The 17,829-nt window shown below is 39.8% G+C and overlaps 21 non-coding genes and 14 pseudogenes across 21 annotated transcripts; all 35 read right to left on the reverse strand.

The window, feature by feature from the left end:
- Positions 1-66: 66 nt before the first annotated feature.
- On the reverse strand, positions 67-185 carry LOC146034495 (5S ribosomal RNA). The gene has a single exon (XR_014459902.1). It is a non-coding gene; the product is annotated as a 5S ribosomal RNA (ribosomal RNA).
- A 345-nt stretch (positions 186-530) lies between these two features.
- Positions 531-649, reverse strand: LOC146033938 (5S ribosomal RNA). The gene has a single exon (XR_014459346.1). It is a non-coding gene; the product is annotated as a 5S ribosomal RNA (ribosomal RNA).
- Positions 650-1,452: 803 nt separating this feature from the next.
- On the reverse strand, positions 1,453-1,571 carry LOC146034491 (5S ribosomal RNA). The gene has a single exon (XR_014459897.1). It is a non-coding gene; the product is annotated as a 5S ribosomal RNA (ribosomal RNA).
- A 345-nt stretch (positions 1,572-1,916) lies between these two features.
- LOC146029098 (5S ribosomal RNA) lies at positions 1,917-2,035 on the reverse strand (annotated as a pseudogene).
- Positions 2,036-2,379: 344 nt separating this feature from the next.
- Positions 2,380-2,498, reverse strand: LOC146028625 (5S ribosomal RNA; annotated as a pseudogene).
- Positions 2,499-2,842: 344 nt separating this feature from the next.
- On the reverse strand, positions 2,843-2,961 carry LOC146029708 (5S ribosomal RNA; annotated as a pseudogene).
- A 346-nt stretch (positions 2,962-3,307) lies between these two features.
- LOC146035031 (5S ribosomal RNA) lies at positions 3,308-3,426 on the reverse strand. Its single transcript, XR_014460434.1, has one exon. It is a non-coding gene; the product is annotated as a 5S ribosomal RNA (ribosomal RNA).
- Positions 3,427-3,771: 345 nt separating this feature from the next.
- On the reverse strand, positions 3,772-3,890 carry LOC146027473 (5S ribosomal RNA). Its single transcript, XR_014454873.1, has one exon. It is a non-coding gene; the product is annotated as a 5S ribosomal RNA (ribosomal RNA).
- Positions 3,891-4,234: 344 nt separating this feature from the next.
- On the reverse strand, positions 4,235-4,353 carry LOC146028468 (5S ribosomal RNA; annotated as a pseudogene).
- Positions 4,354-4,698: 345 nt separating this feature from the next.
- Positions 4,699-4,817, reverse strand: LOC146034496 (5S ribosomal RNA). The gene has a single exon (XR_014459903.1). It is a non-coding gene; the product is annotated as a 5S ribosomal RNA (ribosomal RNA).
- A 344-nt stretch (positions 4,818-5,161) lies between these two features.
- LOC146028622 (5S ribosomal RNA) lies at positions 5,162-5,280 on the reverse strand (annotated as a pseudogene).
- Positions 5,281-5,626: 346 nt separating this feature from the next.
- Positions 5,627-5,745, reverse strand: LOC146033729 (5S ribosomal RNA). Its single transcript, XR_014459137.1, has one exon. It is a non-coding gene; the product is annotated as a 5S ribosomal RNA (ribosomal RNA).
- Positions 5,746-6,090: 345 nt separating this feature from the next.
- On the reverse strand, positions 6,091-6,209 carry LOC146028065 (5S ribosomal RNA; annotated as a pseudogene).
- An 804-nt stretch (positions 6,210-7,013) lies between these two features.
- LOC146035033 (5S ribosomal RNA) lies at positions 7,014-7,132 on the reverse strand. Its single transcript, XR_014460436.1, has one exon. It is a non-coding gene; the product is annotated as a 5S ribosomal RNA (ribosomal RNA).
- Positions 7,133-7,477: 345 nt separating this feature from the next.
- LOC146028850 (5S ribosomal RNA) lies at positions 7,478-7,596 on the reverse strand (annotated as a pseudogene).
- Positions 7,597-7,940: 344 nt separating this feature from the next.
- On the reverse strand, positions 7,941-8,059 carry LOC146028855 (5S ribosomal RNA; annotated as a pseudogene).
- A 346-nt stretch (positions 8,060-8,405) lies between these two features.
- Positions 8,406-8,524, reverse strand: LOC146033730 (5S ribosomal RNA). Its single transcript, XR_014459138.1, has one exon. It is a non-coding gene; the product is annotated as a 5S ribosomal RNA (ribosomal RNA).
- Positions 8,525-8,869: 345 nt separating this feature from the next.
- On the reverse strand, positions 8,870-8,988 carry LOC146027554 (5S ribosomal RNA). The gene has a single exon (XR_014454951.1). It is a non-coding gene; the product is annotated as a 5S ribosomal RNA (ribosomal RNA).
- Positions 8,989-9,792: 804 nt separating this feature from the next.
- Positions 9,793-9,911, reverse strand: LOC146035034 (5S ribosomal RNA). The gene has a single exon (XR_014460438.1). It is a non-coding gene; the product is annotated as a 5S ribosomal RNA (ribosomal RNA).
- Positions 9,912-10,256: 345 nt separating this feature from the next.
- LOC146027627 (5S ribosomal RNA) lies at positions 10,257-10,375 on the reverse strand. The gene has a single exon (XR_014455018.1). It is a non-coding gene; the product is annotated as a 5S ribosomal RNA (ribosomal RNA).
- Positions 10,376-10,719: 344 nt separating this feature from the next.
- Positions 10,720-10,838, reverse strand: LOC146028856 (5S ribosomal RNA; annotated as a pseudogene).
- A 345-nt stretch (positions 10,839-11,183) lies between these two features.
- On the reverse strand, positions 11,184-11,302 carry LOC146033731 (5S ribosomal RNA). The gene has a single exon (XR_014459139.1). It is a non-coding gene; the product is annotated as a 5S ribosomal RNA (ribosomal RNA).
- Positions 11,303-11,647: 345 nt separating this feature from the next.
- Positions 11,648-11,766, reverse strand: LOC146027555 (5S ribosomal RNA). Its single transcript, XR_014454952.1, has one exon. It is a non-coding gene; the product is annotated as a 5S ribosomal RNA (ribosomal RNA).
- Positions 11,767-12,111: 345 nt separating this feature from the next.
- LOC146035035 (5S ribosomal RNA) lies at positions 12,112-12,230 on the reverse strand. The gene has a single exon (XR_014460439.1). It is a non-coding gene; the product is annotated as a 5S ribosomal RNA (ribosomal RNA).
- Positions 12,231-12,575: 345 nt separating this feature from the next.
- LOC146029820 (5S ribosomal RNA) lies at positions 12,576-12,689 on the reverse strand (annotated as a pseudogene).
- A 343-nt stretch (positions 12,690-13,032) lies between these two features.
- LOC146034436 (5S ribosomal RNA) lies at positions 13,033-13,151 on the reverse strand. The gene has a single exon (XR_014459842.1). It is a non-coding gene; the product is annotated as a 5S ribosomal RNA (ribosomal RNA).
- A 345-nt stretch (positions 13,152-13,496) lies between these two features.
- Positions 13,497-13,615, reverse strand: LOC146027556 (5S ribosomal RNA). Its single transcript, XR_014454953.1, has one exon. It is a non-coding gene; the product is annotated as a 5S ribosomal RNA (ribosomal RNA).
- A 345-nt stretch (positions 13,616-13,960) lies between these two features.
- LOC146035036 (5S ribosomal RNA) lies at positions 13,961-14,079 on the reverse strand. Its single transcript, XR_014460440.1, has one exon. It is a non-coding gene; the product is annotated as a 5S ribosomal RNA (ribosomal RNA).
- A 345-nt stretch (positions 14,080-14,424) lies between these two features.
- LOC146029821 (5S ribosomal RNA) lies at positions 14,425-14,538 on the reverse strand (annotated as a pseudogene).
- Positions 14,539-14,881: 343 nt separating this feature from the next.
- On the reverse strand, positions 14,882-15,000 carry LOC146035013 (5S ribosomal RNA). Its single transcript, XR_014460417.1, has one exon. It is a non-coding gene; the product is annotated as a 5S ribosomal RNA (ribosomal RNA).
- Positions 15,001-15,345: 345 nt separating this feature from the next.
- On the reverse strand, positions 15,346-15,464 carry LOC146028041 (5S ribosomal RNA; annotated as a pseudogene).
- A 343-nt stretch (positions 15,465-15,807) lies between these two features.
- On the reverse strand, positions 15,808-15,926 carry LOC146035014 (5S ribosomal RNA). The gene has a single exon (XR_014460418.1). It is a non-coding gene; the product is annotated as a 5S ribosomal RNA (ribosomal RNA).
- A 343-nt stretch (positions 15,927-16,269) lies between these two features.
- LOC146035015 (5S ribosomal RNA) lies at positions 16,270-16,388 on the reverse strand. The gene has a single exon (XR_014460419.1). It is a non-coding gene; the product is annotated as a 5S ribosomal RNA (ribosomal RNA).
- Positions 16,389-16,733: 345 nt separating this feature from the next.
- On the reverse strand, positions 16,734-16,852 carry LOC146028042 (5S ribosomal RNA; annotated as a pseudogene).
- Positions 16,853-17,408: 556 nt separating this feature from the next.
- On the reverse strand, positions 17,409-17,527 carry LOC146028851 (5S ribosomal RNA; annotated as a pseudogene).
- Positions 17,528-17,829: the final 302 nt, after the last annotated feature.

The following is a 17,829-nucleotide window of genomic DNA, read 5'->3' on the forward strand; positions in this document are numbered from 1 at the left end:
ATAAAAAGAAAAAGTTTCCAATTTAAATAGCTAGAGAATAAAAACAATTTGCCAGTAATGTGAAAAAACCTTCAGCACCTGGTGTTCCCATGTGGTCTCCCACCCAAGTACTAACCAGGCCCAACACTGCTTAGCTTCCAAGATCAGACGAGATTGGGCCTATCCAATGTGGTATGGCTGTAGGTGAAATACAGGCACTTTTTTGCCCTCTTCTACTTCTATCACCAGGTGGGCTAATACAAAAGTTTCCTAACTGTATTGGCTTACTGAAAAAAATCATGTGTTGGTAATGTAAAAAGACCTACAGGACATGATATTAGCAGGGGGTCTTAAATTAAACTACTAAAGAGGCTCAACACTGTTTAGCTGCCAAAATCAGTTGGAATTGGGCCTAAACCGTGTGGTAAGTCTTCAGGTGATGGCTATTGTGTCTGTTTGACCTCTTCCAAATGTCTGTGCTGGCAATAAAAAGAAAAAGTTTCCAATTTAAATAGCTAGAGAATAAAAACAATTTGCCAGTAATGTGAAAAAACCTACAGCACCTGGTGTTCCCATGTGGTCTCCCACCCAAGTACTAACCAGGCCCAACACTGCTTAGCTTCCAATATCAGATGAGATTGGGCCTATCCAATGTGGTATGGCTGTAGGTGAGATAAAGGCACTTTTTTGCCCTCTTCTACTTCTATCACCAGGTGGGCTAATACAAAAGTTTCCTAACTGTATTGGCTTACTGAAAAAAATCATGTGTTGGTAATGTAAAAAGACCTACAGGACATGATATTAGCAGGGGGTCTTAAATTAAACTACTAAAGAGGCTCAACACTGTTTAGCTGCCAAAAGCAGTTGGAATTGGGCCTAAACCGTGTGGTAAGTCTTTAGGTGATGGCTATTGTGTCTGTTTGACCTCTTCCAAATGTCTGTGCTGGCAATAAAAAGAAAAAGTTTCCAATTTAAATAGCTAGAGAATAAAAACAATTTGCCAGTAATGTGAAAAAACCCACAGCACCTGGTGTTCCCATGTGGTCTCCCACCCAAGTACTAAACATGCCCAACTTAGCTTCCAAGATCAGGCAAGATTGGGCCTATCCAATGTGGTATGGCTGTAGGTGAGATACAGGCACTTTTTTGCCCTCTTCTACTTCTATCACCAGGTAAGCAAATAAAAAAGTTTCCTAACTGTATTGGCTTACTGAAAAAAATCATGTGTTGGTAATGTAAAAAGACCTACAGGACATGATATTAGCAGGGGGTCTTAAATTAAACTACTAAAGAGGCTCAACACTGTTTAGCTGCCAAAAGCAGTTGGAATTGGGCCTAAACAGTGTGGTAAGTCTTTAGGTGATGGCTATTGTGTCTGTTTGACCTCTTCCAAATGTCTGTGCTGGCAATAAAAAGAAAAAGTTTCCAATTTAAATAGCTAGAGAATAAAAAAAAATTGCCAGTAATGTGAAAAACCTACAGCACTTGGTGTTCCCATGTGGTCTCCCACCCAAGTACTAACCAGGCCCAACACTGCTTAGCTTCCAAGATCAGACGAGATTGGGCCTATCCAATGTGGTATGGCTGTAGGTGAAATACAGGCACTTTTTTGCCCTCTTCTACTTCTATCACCAGGTAAGCTAATAAAAAAGTTTCCTAACTGTATTGGCTTACTGAAAAAAATCATGTGTTGGTAATGTAAAAAGACCTACAGAACATGATATTAGCAGGGGGTCTTAAATTAAACTACTAAAGAGGCTCAACACTGTTTAGCTGCCAAAAGCATTTGGAATTGGGCCTAAACAGTGTGGTAAGTCTTTACGTGATGGCTATTGTGTCTGTTTGTCCTCTTCCAAATGTCAGTGCTGGCAATAAAAAGAAAAAGTTTCCAATTTAAATAGCTAGAGAATAAAAACAATTTGCCAGTAATGTGAAAAAACCTACAGCACCAGGTGTTCCCATGTGGTCTCCCACTCAAGTACTAACCAGGCCTACCACTGCTTAGCTTCCAAGATCAGGCAAGATTGGGCCTATCCAATGTGGTATGGCTGTAGGTGAGATACAGGCACTTTTTTGCCCTCTTCTACTTCTATCACCAGGTAAGCTAATAAAAAAGTTTCCTAACTGTATTGGCTTACTGAAAAAAATCATGTGTTGGTAATGTAAAAAGACCTACAGGACATGATATTAGCAGGGGGTCTTAAATTAAACTACTAAAGAGGCTCAACACTGCTTAGCTGCCAAAAGCAGTTGGAATTGGGCCTAAACAGTGTGGTAAGTCTTTAGGTGATGGCTATTTTGTCTGTTTGACCTCTTCCAAATGTCTGTGCTGGCAATAAAAAGAAAAAGTTTCCAATTTAAATAGCTAGAGAATAAAAAAAAATTGCCAGTAATGTGAAAAACCTACAGCACTTGGTGTTCCCATGTGCTCTCCCACCCAAATACTAACCAGGCCCAACACTGCTTAGCTTCCAAGATCAGACGAGATTGGGCCTATCCAATGTGGTATGGCTGTAGGTGAGATAAAGGCACTTTTTTGCCCTCTTCTACTTCTATCACCAGGTAAGATAATACAAAAGTTTCCTAACTGTATTGGCTTACTGAAAAAAATCATGTGTTGGTAATGTAAAAATACCTACAGGACATGATATTAGCAGGGGGTCTTAAATTAAACTACTAAAGAGGCTCAACACTGTTTAGCTGCCAAAAGCAGTAGGAATTGGGCCTAAACCGTGTGGTAAGTCTTTAGGTGATGGCTATTGTGTCTGTTTGACCTCTTCCAAATGTCTGTGCTGGCAATAAAAAGAAAAAGTTTCCAATTTAAATAGCTAGAGAATAAAAAAAAATCGCCAGTAATGTGAAAAACCTAGAGCACTTTGTGTTCCCATGTGGTCTCCCACCCAAGTACTAACCAAGCCCAACACTGCTTAGCTTCCAAGTTTAGATAAGATTGGGCCTATCCAATGTGGTATGTCTATAGTTGAGATAAAGGCACTTTTTTGCCCTCTTCTACTTCTATCACCAGGTGGGCTAATACAAAAGTTTCCTAACTGTATTGGCTTACTGAAAAAAATCATGTGTTTGTAATGTAAAAAGACCTACAGGACATGATATTAGCAGGGGGTCTTAAATTAAACTACTAAAGAGGCTCAACACTGTTCAGCTGCCAAAAGCAGTTGGAATTGGGCCTAAACCGTGTGGTAAGTCTTTAGGTGATGGCTATTGTGTCTGTTTGACCTCTTCCAAATGTCTGTGCTGGCAATAAAAAGAAAAAGTTTCCAATTTAAATAGCTAGAGAATAAAAACAATTTGCCAGTAATGTGAAAAAAACCTTCAGCACCTGGTGTTCCCATGTGGTCTCCCACCCAAGTACTAACCAGGCCCAACACTGCTTAGCTTCCAAGATCAGACGAGATTGGGCCTATCCAATGTGGTATAGCTGTAGGTGAAATACAGGCACTTTTTTGCCCTCTTCTACTTCTATCACCAGGTAAGCTAATAAAAAAGTTTCCTAACTGTATTGGCTTACTGAAAAAAATCATGTGTTGGTAATGTAAAAAGACCTACAGAACATGATATTAGCAAGGGGTCTTAAATTAAACTACTAAAGAGGCTCAACACTGTTTAGCTGCCAAAAGCATTTGGAATTGGGCCTAAACAGTGTGGTAAGTCTTTAGGTGATGGCTATTGTGTCTGTTTGACCTCTTCCAAATGTCAGTGCTGGCAATAAAAAGAAAAACTTTCCAATTTAAAGCGCTAGAGAATAAAAACAATTTGCCAGTAATGTGAAAAAACCTACAGCACCTGGTGTTCCCATGTGGTCTCCCACCCTAGTACTAACCAGGCCCAACACTGCTTAGCTTCCAAGATCAGGCAAGATTGGGCCTATCCAATGTGGTATGGCTGTAGGTGAGATACAGGCACTTTTTTGCCCTCTTCTACTTCTATCACCAGGTAAGCTAATAAAAAAGTTTCCTAACTGCATTGGCTTACTGAAAAAAATCATGTGTTGGTAATGTAAAAAGACCTACAGGACATGATATTAGCAGGGGGTCTTAAATTAAACTACTAAAGAGGCTCAACACTGTTTAGCTGCCAAAAGCAGTTGGAATTGGGCCTAAACAGTGTGGTAAGTCTTTAGGTGATGGCTATTGTGTCTGTTTGACCTCTTCCAAATGTCTGTGCTGGCAATAAAAAGAAAAAGTTTCCAATTTAAATAGCTAGAGAATAAAAAAAAATTGCCAGTAATGTGAAAAACCTACAGCACTTGGTGTTCCCATGTGGTCTCCCACCCAAGTACAAACCAAGCCCAACACTGCTTAGCTTCCAAGATCAGATAAGATTGGGCCTATCCAATGTGGTATGTCTATAGGTACGATACAGGCACTTTTTTGCCCTCTTCTACTTCTATCACCAGGTAAGCTAATAAAAAAGTTTCCTAACTGTATTGGCTTACTGGAAAAAATCATGTGTTGGTAATGTAAAAAGACCTACAGGACATGATATTAGCAGGGGGTCTTAAATTAAACTACTAAAGAGGCTCTACACTGTTTAGCTGCCAAAAGCAGTTGGAATTGGGCCTAAACAGTGTGGTAAGTCTTTAGGTGATGGCTATTGTGTCTGTTTGACCTCTTCCAAATGTCTGTACTGGCAATATAAAGAAAAAGTTTCCAATTTAAATAGCTAGAGAATAAAAACAATTTGCCAGTAATGTGAAAAAACCTTCAGCACCTGGTGTTCCCATGTGGTCTCCCACCCAAGTACTAACCAGGCCCAACACTGCTTAGCTTCCAAGATCAGACGAGATTGGGCCTATCCAATGTGGTATGGCTGTAGGTGAGATACAGGCACTTTTTTGCCCTCTTCTACTTCTATCACCAGGTAAGCTAATAAAAAAGTTTCCTAACTGTATTGGCTTACTGAAAAAAATCATGTGTTGGTAATGTAAAAAGACCTACAGAACATGATATTAGCAGGGGGTCTTAAATTAAACTACTAAAGAGGCTCAACACTGTTTTGCTGCCAAAAGCATTTGGAATTGGGCCTAAACAGTGTGGTAAGTCTTTAGGTGATGGCTATTGTGTCTGTTTGACCTCTTCCAAATGTCTGTGCTGGCAATAAAAAGAAAAAGTTTCCAATTTAAATAGCTAGAGAATAAAAAAAAATTGCCAGTAATGTGAAAAACCTACAGCACTTGGTGTTCCCATGTGGTCTCCCACCCAAGTACTAACCAAGCCCAACACTGCTTAGCTTCCAAGATCAGATAAGGTTGGGCCTATTCAATGTGGTATGTCTATAGGTGATATACAGGCACTTTTTTGCCCTCTTCTACTTCTATCACCAGGTAAGCTAATAAAAAAGTTTCCTAACTGTATTGGCTTACTGGAAAAAATCATGTGTTGGTAATGTAAAAAGACCTACAGGACATGATATTAGCAGGGGGTCTTAAATTAAACTACTAAAGAGGCTCTACAATGTTTAGCTGCCAAAAGCAGTTGGAATTGGGCCTAAACAGTGTGGTAAGTCTTTAGGTGATGGCTTTTGTGTCTGTTTGACCTCTTCCAAATGTCTGTACTGGCAATATGAAGAAAAAGTTTCCAATTAAAATAGCTAGAGAATAAAAAAAAAATTGCCAGTAATGTGAAAAAACCTTCAGCACCTGGTGTTCCCATGTGGTCTCCCACCCAAGTACTAACCAGGCCCAACACTGCTTAGCTTCCAAGATCAGACGGGATTGGGCCTATCCAATGTGGTATGGCTGTAGGTGAGATACAGGCACTTTTTTGCCCTCTTCTACTTCTATCACCAGGTAAGCTAATAAAAAAGTTTCCTAACTGTATTGGCTTACTGGAAAAAATCATGTGTTGGTAATGTAAAAAGACCTACAGGACATGATATTAGCAGGGGGTCTTAAATTAAACTACTAAAGAGGCTCTACACTGTTTAGCTGCCAAAAGCAGTTGGAATTGGGCCTAAACAGTGTGGTAAGTCTTTAGGTGATGGCTATTGTGTCTGTTTGACCTCTTCCAAATGTCTGTGCTGGCAATAAAAAGAAAAAGTTTCCAATTTAAATAGCTAGAGAATAAAAACAATTTGCCAGTAATGTGAAAAAGCCTTCAGCACCTGGTGTTCCCATGTGGTCTCCCACCCAAGTACTAACCAGGCCCAACACTGCTTAGCTTCCAAGATCAGACGAGATTGGGCCTATCCAATGTGGTATGGCTGTAGTTGAAATACAGGCACTTTTTTGCCCTCTTCTACTTCTATCACCAGGTAAGCTAATAAAAAAGTTTCCTAACTGTATTGGCTTACTGAAAAAAATCATGTGTTGGTAATGTAAAAAGACCTACAGAACATGATATTAGCAGGGGGTCTTAAATTAAACTACTAAAGAGGCTCAACACTGTTTAGCTGCCAAAAGCATTTGGAATTGGTCCTAAACAGTGTGGTAAGTCTTTTGGTGATGGCTATTGTGTCTGTTTGACCTCTTCCAAATGTCAGTGCTGGCAATAAAAAGAAAAAGTTTCCAATTTAAATAGCTAGAGAATAAAAACAATTTGCCAGTAATGTGAAAAAACCCACAGCACCTGGTGTTCCCATGTGGTCTCCCACCCAAGTACTAAACATGCCCAACTTAGCTTCCAAGATCAGGCAAGATTGGGCCTATCCAATGTGGTATGGCTGTAGGTGAGATACAGGCACTTTTTTGCCCTCTTCTACTTCTATCACCAGGTAAGCAAATAAAAAAGTTTCCTAACTGTATTGGCTTACTGAAAAAAATCATGTGTTGGTAATGTAAAAAGACCTACAGGACATGATATTAGCAGGGGGTCTTAAATTAAACTACTAAAGAGGCTCAACACTGTTTAGCTGCCAAAAGCAGTTGGAATTGGGCCTAAACAGTGTGGTAAGTCTTTAGGTGATGGCTATTGTGTCTGTTTGACCTCTTCCAAATGTCTGTGCTGGCAATAAAAAGAAAAAGTTTCCAATTTAAATAGCTAGAGAATAAAAACAATTTGCCAGTAATGTGAAAAAACCTTCAGCACCTGGTGTTCCCATGTGGTCTCCCACCCAAGTACTAACCAGGCCCAACACTGCTTAGCTTCCAAGATCAGACGAGATTGGGCCTATCCAATGTGGTATAGCTGTAGGTGAAATACAGGCACTTTTTTGCCCTCTTCTACTTCTATCACCAGGTAAGCTAATAAAAAAGTTTCCTAACTGTATTGGCTTACTGAAAAAAATCATGTGTTGGTAATGTAAAAAGACCTACAGAACATGATATTAGCAAGGGGTCTTAAATTAAACTACTAAAGAGGCTCAACACTGTTTAGCTGCCAAAAGCATTTGGAATTGGGCCTAAACAGTGTGGTAAATCTTTAGGTGATGGCTATTGTGTCTGTTTGACCTCTTCCAAATGTCAGTGCTGGCAATAAAAAGAAAAACTTTCCAATTTAAAGCGCTAGAGAATAAAAACAATTTGCCAGTAATGTGAAAAAACCTACAGCACCTGGTGTTCCCATGTGGTCTCCCACCCAAGTACTAACCAGGCCCAACACTGCTTAGCTTCCAAGATAAGGCAAGATTGGGCCTATCCAATGTGGTATGGCTGTAGGTGAGATACAGGCACTTTTTTGCCCTCTTCTACTTCTATCACCAGGTAAGCTAATAAAAAAGTTTCCTAACTGCATTGGCTTACTGAAAAAAATCATGTGTTGGTAATGTAAAAAGACCTACAGGACATGATATTAGCAGGGGGTCTTAAATTAAACTACTAAAGAGGCTCAACACTGTTTAGCTGCCAAAAGCAGTTGGAATTGGGCCTAAACAGTGTGGTAAGTCTTTAGGTGATGGCTATTGTGTCTGTTTGACCTCTTCCAAATGTCTGTGCTGGCAATAAAAAGAAAAAGTTTCCAATTTAAATAGCTAGAGAATAAAAAAAAATTGCCAGTAATGTGAAAAACCTACAGCACTTGGTGTTCCCATGTGGTCTCCCACCCAAGTACAAACCAAGCCCAACACTGCTTAGCTTCCAAGATCAGATAAGATTGGGCCTATCCAATGTAGTATGTCTATAGGTAAGATACAGGCACTTTTTTGCCCTCTTCTACTTCTATCACCAGGTAAGCTAATAAAAAAGTTTCCTAACTGTATTGGCTTACTGGAAAAAATCATGTGTTGGTAATGTAAAAAGACCTACAGGACATGATATTAGCAGGGGGTCTTAAATTAAACTACTAAAGAGGCTCTACAATGTTTAGCTGCCAAAAGCAGTTGGAATTGGGCCTAAACAGTGTGGTAAGTCTTTAGGTGATGGCTTTTGTGTCTGTTTGACCTCTTCCAAATGTCTGTACTGGCAATATAAAGAAAAAGTTTCCAATTAAAATAGCTAGAGAATAAAAAAAAAATTGCCAGTAATGTGAAAAAACCTTCAGCACCTGGTGTTCCCATGTGGTCTCCCACCCAAGTACTAACCAGGCCCAACACTGCTTAGCTTCCAAGATCAGACGGGATTGGGCCTATCCAATGTGGTATGGCTGTAGGTGAGATACAGGCACTTTTTTGCCCTCTTCTACTTCTATCACCAGGTAAGCTAATAAAAAAGTTTCCTAACTGTATTGGCTTACTGGAAAAAATCATGTGTTGGTAATGTAAAAAGACCTACAGGACATGATATTAGCAGGGGGTCTTAAATTAAACTACTAAAGAGGCTCTACACTGTTTAGCTGCCAAAAGCAGTTGGAATTGGGCCTAAACAGTGTGGTAAGTCTTTAGGTGATGGCTATTGTGTCTGTTTGACCTCTTCCAAATGTCTGTGCTGGCAATAAAAAGAAAAAGTTTCCAATTTAAATAGCTAGAGAATAAAAACAATTTGCCAGTAATGTGAAAAAACCTTCAGCACCTGGTGTTCCCATGTGGTCTCCCACCCAAGTACTAACCAGGCCCAACACTGCTTAGCTTCCAAGATCAGACGAGATTGGGCCTATCCAATGTGGTATGGCTGTAGTTGAAATACAGGCACTTTTTTGCCCTCTTCTACTTCTATCACCAGGTAAGCTAATAAAAAAGTTTCCTAACTGTATTGGCTTACTGAAAAAAATCATGTGTTGGTAATGTAAAAAGACCTACAGAACATGATATTAGCAGGGGGTCTTAAATTAAACTACTAAAGAGGCTCAACACTGTTTAGCTGCCAAAAGCATTTGGAATTGGGCCTAAACAGTGTGGTAAGTCTTTAGGTGATGGCTATTGTGTCTGTTTGACCTCTTCCAAATGTCAGTGCTGGCAATGAAAAGAAAAAGTTTCCAATTTAAATAGCTAGAGAATAAAAACAATTTGCCAGTAATGTGAAAAAACCCACAGCACCTGGTGTTCCCATGTGGTCTCCCACCCAAGTACTAAACATGCCCAACTTAGCTTCCAAGATCAGGCAAGATTGGGCCTATCCAATGTGGTATGGCTGTAGGTGAGATACAGGCACTTTTTTGCCCTCTTCTACTTCTATCACCAGGTAAGCAAATAAAAAAGTTTCCTAACTGTATTGGCTTACTGAAAAAAATCATGTGTTGGTAATGTAAAAAGACCTACAGGACATGATATTAGCAGGGGGTCTTAAATTAAACTACTAAAGAGGCTCAACACTGTTTAGCTGCCAAAAGCAGTTGGAATTGGGCCTAAACAGTGTGGTAAGTCTTTAGGTGATGGCTATTGTGTCTGTTTGACCTCTTCCAAATGTCTGTGCTGGCAATAAAAAGAAAAAGTTTCCAATTTAAATAGCTAGAGAATAAAAACAATTTGCCAGTAATGTGAAAAAACCTTCAGCACCTGGTGTTCCCATGTGGTCTCCCACCCAAGTACTAACCAGGCCCAACACTGCTTAGCTTCCAAGATCAGACGAGATTGGGCCTATCCAATGTGGTATAGCTGTAGGTGAAATACAGGCACTTTTTTGCCCTCTTCTACTTCTATCACCAGGTACGCTAATAAAAAAGTTTCCTAACTGTATTGGCTTACTGAAAAAAATCATGTGTTGGTAATGTAAAAAGACCTACAGAACATGATATTAGCAAGGGGTCTTAAATTAAACTACTAAAGAGGCTCAACACTGTTTAGCTGCCAAAAGCATTTGGAATTGGGCCTAAACAGTGTGGTAAATCTTTAGGTGATGGCTATTGTGTCTGTTTGACCTCTTCCAAATGTCAGTGCTGGCAATAAAAAGAAAAACTTTCCAATTTAAAGCGCTAGAGAATAAAAACAATTTGCCAGTAATGTGAAAAAACCTACAGCACCTGGTGTTCCCATGTGGTCTCCCACCCAAGTACTAACCAGGCCCAACACTGCTTAGCTTCCAAGATCAGGCAAGATTGGGCCTATCCAATGTGGTATGGCTGTAGGTGAGATACAGGCACTTTTTTGCCCTCTTCTACTTCTATCACCAGGTAAGCTAATAAAAAAGTTTCCTAACTGCATTGGCTTACTGAAAAAAATCATGTGTTGGTAATGTAAAAAGACCTACAGGACATGATATTAGCAGGGGGTCTTAAATTAAACTACTAAAGAGGCTCAACACTGTTTAGCTGCCAAAAGCAGTTGAAATTGGGCCTAAACAGTGTGGTAAGTCTTTAGGTGATGGCTATTGTGTCTGTTTGACCTCTTCCAAATGTCTGTGCTGGCAATAAAAAGAAAAAGTTTCCAATTTAAATAGCGAGAGAATAAAAAAAAATTGCCAGTAATGTGAAAAACCTACAGCACTTGGTGTTCCCATGTGGTCTCCCACCCAAGTACAAACCAAGCCCAACACTGCTTAGCTTCCAAGATCAGATAAGATTGGGCCTATCCAATGTAGTATGTCTATAGGTAAGATACAGGCACTTTTTTGCCCTCTTCTACTTCTATCACCAGGTAAGCTAATAAAAAAGTTTCCTAACTGTATTGGTTTACTGAAAAAAATCATGTGTTGGTAATGTAAAAAGACCTACAGAACATGATATTAGCAAGGGGTCTTAAATTAAACTACTAAAGAGGCTCAACACTGTTTAGCTGCCAAAAGCATTTGGAATTGGGCCTAAACAGTGTGGTAAATCTTTAGGTGATGGCTATTGTGTCTGTTTGACCTCTTCCAAATGTCTGTACTGGCAATATAAAGAAAAAGTTTCCAATTAATATAGCTAGAGAATAAAAAAAAATTGCCAGTAATGTGAAAAAACCTTCAGCACCTGGTGTTCCCATGTGGTCTCCCACCCAAGTACTAACCAGGCCCAACACTGCTTAGCTTCCAAGATCAGACGGGATTGGGCCTATCCAATGTGGTATGGCTGTAGGTGAGATACAGGCACTTTTTTGCCCTCTTCTACTTCTATCACCAGGTAAGCTAATAAAAAAGTTTCCTAACTGTATTGGCTTACTGGAAAAAATCATGTGTTGGTAATGTAAAAAGACCTACAGGACATGATATTAGCAGGGGGTCTTAAATTAAACTACTAAAGAGGCTCTACACTGTTTAGCTGCCAAAAGCAGTTGGAATTGGGCCTAAACAGTGTGGTAAGTCTTTAGGTGATGGCTATTGTGTCTGTTTGACCTCTTCCAAATGTCTGTGCTGGCAATAAAAAGAAAAAGTTTCCAATTTAAATAGCTAGAGAATAAAAACAATTTGCCAGTAATGTGAAAAAACCTTCAGCACCTGGTGTTCCCATGTGGTCTCCCACCCAAGTACTAACCAGGCCCAACACTGCTTAGCTTCCAAGATCAGACGAGATTGGGCCTATCCAATGTGGTATGGCTGTAGTTGAAATACAGGCACTTTTTTGCCCTCTTCTACTTCTATCACCAGGTAAGCTAATAAAAAAGTTTCCTAACTGTATTGGCTTACTGAAAAAAATCATGTGTTGGTAATGTAAAAAGACCTACAGAACATGATATTAGCAGGGGGTCTTAAATTAAACTACTAAAGAGGCTCAACACTGTTTAGCTGCCAAAAGCATTTGGAATTGGGCCTAAACAGTGTGGTAAGTCTTTAGGTGATGGCTATTGTGTCTGTTTGACCTCTTCCAAATGTCAGTGCTGGCAATAAAAAGAAAAAGTTTCCAATTTAAATAGCTAGAGAATAAAAACAATTTGCCAGTAATGTGAAAAAACCTTCAGCACCTGGTGTTCCCATGTGGTCTCCCACCCAAGTACTAACCAGGCCCAACACTGCTTAGCTTCCAAGATCAGACGAGATTGGGCCTATCCAATGTGGTATAGCTGTAGGTGAAATACAGGCACTTTTTTGCCCTCTTCTACTTCTATCACCAGGTAAGCTAATAAAAAAGTTTCCTAACTGTATTGGCTTACTGAAAAAAATCATGTGTTGGTAATGTAAAAAGACCTACAGGACATGATATTAGCAGGGGGTCTTAAATTAAACTACTAAAGAGGCTCAACACTGTTTAGCTGCCAAAAGCAGTTGGAATTGGGCCTAAACAGTGTGGTAAGTCTTTAGGTGATGGCTATTGTGTCTGTTTGACCTCTTCCAAATGTCAGTGCTGGCAATAAAAAGAAAAACTTTCCAATTTAAAGCGCTAGAGAATAAAAACAATTTGCCAGTAATGTGAAAAAACCTACAGCACCTGGTGTTCCCATGTGGTCTCCCACCCAAGTACTAAACATGCCCAACTTAGCTTCCAAGATCAGGCAAGATTGGGCCTATCCAATGTGGTATGGCTGTAGGTGAGATACAGGCACTTTTTTGCCCTCTTCTACTTCTATCACCAGGTAAGCAAATAAAAAAGTTTCCTAACTGTATTGGCTTACTGAAAAAAATCATGTGTTGGTAATGTAAAAAGACCTACAGGACATGATATTAGCAGGGGGTCTTAAATTAAACTACTAAAGAGGCTCAACACTGTTTAGCTGCCAAAAGCAGTTGGAATTGGGCCTAAACAGTGTGGTAAGTCTTTAGGTGATGGCTATTGTGTCTGTTTGACCGCTTCCAAATGTCTGTGCTGGCAATAAAAAGAAAAAGTTTCCAATTTAAATAGCTAGAGAATAAAAAAAATTGCCAGTAATGTGAAAAACCTACAGCACTTGATGTTCCCATGTGGTCTCCCACCCAAGTACTAACCAGGCCCAACACTGCTTAGCTTCCAAGATCAGACGGGATTGGGCCTATCCAATGTGGTATGGCTGTAGGTGAGATACAGGCACTTTTTTGCCCTCTTCTACTTCTATCACCAGGTAAGCTAATAAAAAAGTTTCCTAACTGTATTGGCTTACTGGAAAAAATCATGTGTTGGTAATGTAAAAAGACCTACAGGACATGATATTAGCAGGGGGTCTTAAATTAAACTACTAAAGAGGCTCTACACTGTTTAGCTGCCAAAAGCAGTTGGAATTGGGCCTAAACAGTGTGGTAAGTCTTTAGGTGATGGCTATTGTGTCTGTTTGACCTCTTCCAAATGTCTGTGCTGGCAATAAAAAGAAAAAGTTTCCAATTTAAATAGCTAGAGAATAAAAACAATTTGCCAGTAATGTGAAAAAACCTTCAGCACCTGGTGTTCCCATGTGGTCTCCCACCCAAGTACTAACCAGGCCCAACACTGCTTAGCTTCCAAGATCAGACGAGATTGGGCCTATCCAATGTGGTATGGCTGTAGTTGAAATATAGGCACTTTTTTGCCCTCTTCTACTTCTATCACCAGGTAAGCTAATAAAAAAGTTTCCTAACTGTATTGGCTTACTGAAAAAAATCATGTGTTGGTAATGTAAAAAGACCTACAGAACATGATATTAGCAGGGGGTCTTAAATTAAACTACTAAAGAGGCTCAACACTGTTTAGCTGCCAAAAGCATTTGGAATTGGGCCTAAACAGTGTGGTAAGTCTTTAGGTGATGGCTATTGTGTCTGTTTGACCTCTTCCAAATGTCAGTGCTGGCAATAAAAAGAAAAAGTTTCCAATTTAAATAGCTAGAGAATAAAAACAATTTGCCAGTAATGTGAAAAAACCTTCAGCACCTGGTGTTCCCATGTGGTCTCCCACCCAAGTACTAACCAGGCCCAACACTGCTTAGCTTCCAAGATCAGACGAGATTGGGCCTATCCAATGTGGTATAGCTGTAGGTGAAATACAGGCACTTTTTTGCCCTCTTCTACTTCTATCACCAGGTAAGCTAATAAAAAAGTTTCCTAACTGTATTGGCTTACTGAAAAAAATCATGTGTTGGTAATGTAAAAAGACCTACAGGACATGATATTAGCAGGGGGTCTTAAATTAAACTACTAAAGAGGCTCAACACTGTTTAGCTGCCAAAAGCAGTTGGAATTGGGCCTAAACAGTGTGGTAAGTCTTTAGGTGATGGCTATTGTGTCTGTTTGACCTCTTCCAAATGTCAGTGCTGGCAATAAAAAGAAAAACTTTCCAATTTAAAGCGCTAGAGAATAAAAACAATTTGCCAGTAATGTGAAAAAACCTACAGCACCTGGTGTTCCCATGTGGTCTCCCACCCAAGTACTAAACATGCCCAACTTAGCTTCCAAGATCAGGCAAGATTGGGCCTATCCAATGTGGTATGGCTGTAGGTGAGATACAGGCACTTTTTTGCCCTCTTCTACTTCTATCACCAGGTAAGCAAATAAAAAAGTTTCCTAACTGTATTGGCTTACTGAAAAAAATCATGTGTTGGTAATGTAAAAAGACCTACAGGACATGATATTAGCAGGGGGTCTTAAATTAAACTACTAAAGAGGCTCAACACTGTTTAGCTGCCAAAAGCAGTTGGAATTGGGCCTAAACAGTGTGGTAAGTCTTTAGGTGATGGCTATTGTGTCTGTTTGACCGCTTCCAAATGTCTGTGCTGGCAATAAAAAGAAAAAGTTTCCAATTTAAATAGCTAGAGAATAAAAAAAATTGCCAGTAATGTGAAAAACCTACAGCACTTGATGTTCCCATGTGGTCTCCCACCCAAGTACTAACCAGGCCCAACACTGCTTAGCTTCCAAGATCAGACGAGATTGGGCCTATCCAATGTGGTATGGCTGTAGGTGAAATACAGGCACTTTTTTGCCCTCTTCTACTTCTATCACCAGGTAAGCTAATAAAAAAGTTTCCTAACTGTATTGGCTTACTGAAAAAAATCATGTGTTGGTAATGTAAAAAGACCTACAGGACATGATATTAGCAGGGGGTCTTAAATTAAACTACTAAAGAGGCTCAACACTGTTTAGCTGCCAAAAGCAGTTAGAATTGGGCCTAAACCGTGTGGTAAGTCTTTAGGTGATGGCTATTGTGTCTGTTTGACCTCTTCCAAATGTCTGTGCTGGCAATAAAAAGAAAAAGTTTCCAATTTAAATAGCTAGAGAATAAAAACAATTTGCCAGTAATGTGAAAAAACTTTCAGCACCTGGTGTTCCCATGTGGTCTCCCACCCAAGTACTAACCAGGCCCAACACTGCTTAGCTTCCAAGATCAGACGAGATTGGGCCTATCCAATGTGGTATAGCTGTAGGTGAAATACAGGCACTTTTTTGCCCTCTTCTACTTCTATCACCAGGTAAGCTAATAAAAAAGTTTCCTAACTGTATTGGCTTACTGAAAAAAATCATGTGTTGGTAATGTAAAAAGACCTACAGGACATGATATTAGCAGGGGGTCTTAAATTAAACTACTAAAGAGGCTCAACACTGTTTAGCTGCCAAAAGCAGTTGGAATTGGGCCTAAACAGTGTGGTAAGTCTTTAGGTGATGGCTATTGTGTCTGTTTGACCGCTTCCAAATGTCTGTGCTGGCAATAAAAAGAAAAAGTTTCCAATTTAAATAGCTAGAGAATAAAAAAAATTGCCAGTAATGTGAAAAACCTACAGCACTTGATGTTCCCATGTGGTCTCCCACCCAAGTACTAACCAGGCCCAACACTGCTTAGCTTCCAAGATCAGACGAGATTGGGCCTATCCAATGTGGTATGGCTGTAGGTGAAATACAGGCACTTTTTTGCCCTCTTCTACTTCTATCACCAGGTAAGCTAATAAAAAAGTTTCCTAACTGTATTGGCTTACTGAAAAAAATCATGTGTTGGTAATGTAAAAAGACCTACAGGACATGATATTAGCAGGGGGTCTTAAATTAAACTACTAAAGAGGCTCAACACTGTTTAGCTGCCAAAAGCAGTTGGAATTGGGCCTAAACAGTGTGGTAAGTCTTTAGGTGATGGCTATTGTGTCTGTTTGACCGCTTCCAAATGTCTGTGCTGGCAATAAAAAGAAAAAGTTTCCAATTTAAATAGCTAGAGAATAAAAAAAATTGCCAGTAATGTGAAAAACCTACAGCACTTGATGTTCCCATGTGGTCTCCCACCCAAGTACTAACCAGGCCCAACACTGCTTAGCTTCCAAGATCAGACGAGATTGGGCCTATCCAATGTGGTATGGCTGTAGGTGAAATACAGGCACTTTTTTGCCCTCTTCTACTTCTATCACCAGGTAAGCTAATAAAAAAGTTTCCTAACTGTATTGGCTTACTGAAAAAAATCATGTGTTGGTAATGTAAAAAGACCTACAGGACATGATATTAGCAGGGGGTCTTAAATTAAACTACTAAAGAGGCTCAACACTGTTTAGCTGCCAAAAGCAGTTAGAATTGGGCCTAAACCGTGTGGTAAGTCTTTAGGTGATGGCTATTGTGTCTGTTTGACCTCTTCCAAATGTCTGTGCTGGCAATAAAAAGAAAAAGTTTCCAATTTAAATAGCTAGAGAATAAAAACAATTTGCCAGTAATGTGAAAAAACTTTCAGCACCTGGTGTTCCCATGTGGTCTCCCACCCAAGTACTAACCAGGCCCAACACTGCTTAGCTTCCAAGATCAGACGAGATTGGGCCTATCCAATGTGGTATAGCTGTAGGTGAAATACAGGCACTTTTTTGCCCTCTTCTACTTCTATCACCAGGTAAGCTAATAAAAAAGTTTCCTAACTGTATTGGCTTACTGAAAAAAATCATGTGTTGGTAATGTAAAAAGACCTACAGAACATGATATTAGCAAGGGGTCTTAAATTAAACTACTAAAGAGGCTCAACACTGTTTAGCTGCCAAAAGGGTACTTATGTAATATCTGGGCTCCCGTTTTTCTTATGAGACTGCGTCCCCTCGCGGGGCTCGCTACGCTCGCCACGCTTCGGGCACGGTGGCTCGCTGCGCTCGCCACACTATATAAAATCAACTCCATGCGTATTTGGATAGTAGGGGTATGAAAAAATGGGGTGTATTTAACATGGGAGCCCAGATAATACATAAGTACCGCCAAAAGCATTTGGAATTGGGCCTAAACAGTGTGGTAAATCTTTAGGTGATGGCTATTGTGTCTGTTTGACCTCTTCCAAATGTCAGTGCTGGCAATAAAAAGAAAAACTTTCCAATTTAAAGCGCTAGAGAATAAAAACAATTTGCCAGTAATGTGAAAAAACCTACAGCACCTGGTGTTCCCATGTGGTCTCCCACCCAAGTACTAACCAGGCCCAACACTGCTTAGCTTCCAAGATAAGGCAAGATTGGGCCTATCCAATGTGGTATGGCTGTAGGTGAGATACAGGCACTTTTTTGCCCTCTTCTACTTCTATCACCAGGTAAGCTAATAAAAAAGTTTCCTAACTGCATTGGCTTACTGAAAAAAATCATGTGTTGGTAATGTAAAAAGACCTACAGGACATGATATTAGCAGGGGGTCTTAAATTAAACTACTAAAGAGGCTCAACACTGTTTAGCTGCCAAAAGCAGTTGGAATTGGGCCTAAACAGTGTGGTAAGTCTTTAGGTGATGGCTATTGTGTCTGTTTGACCTCTTCCAAATGTCTGTGCTGGCAATAAAAAGAAAAAGTTTCCAATT

This window comes from Crinia signifera, chromosome 8 (genome assembly GCF_055691185.1).
Source record: "Crinia signifera chromosome 8, ASM5569118v1, whole genome shotgun sequence".
NCBI lineage: Eukaryota > Metazoa > Chordata > Amphibia > Anura > Myobatrachidae > Crinia > Crinia signifera.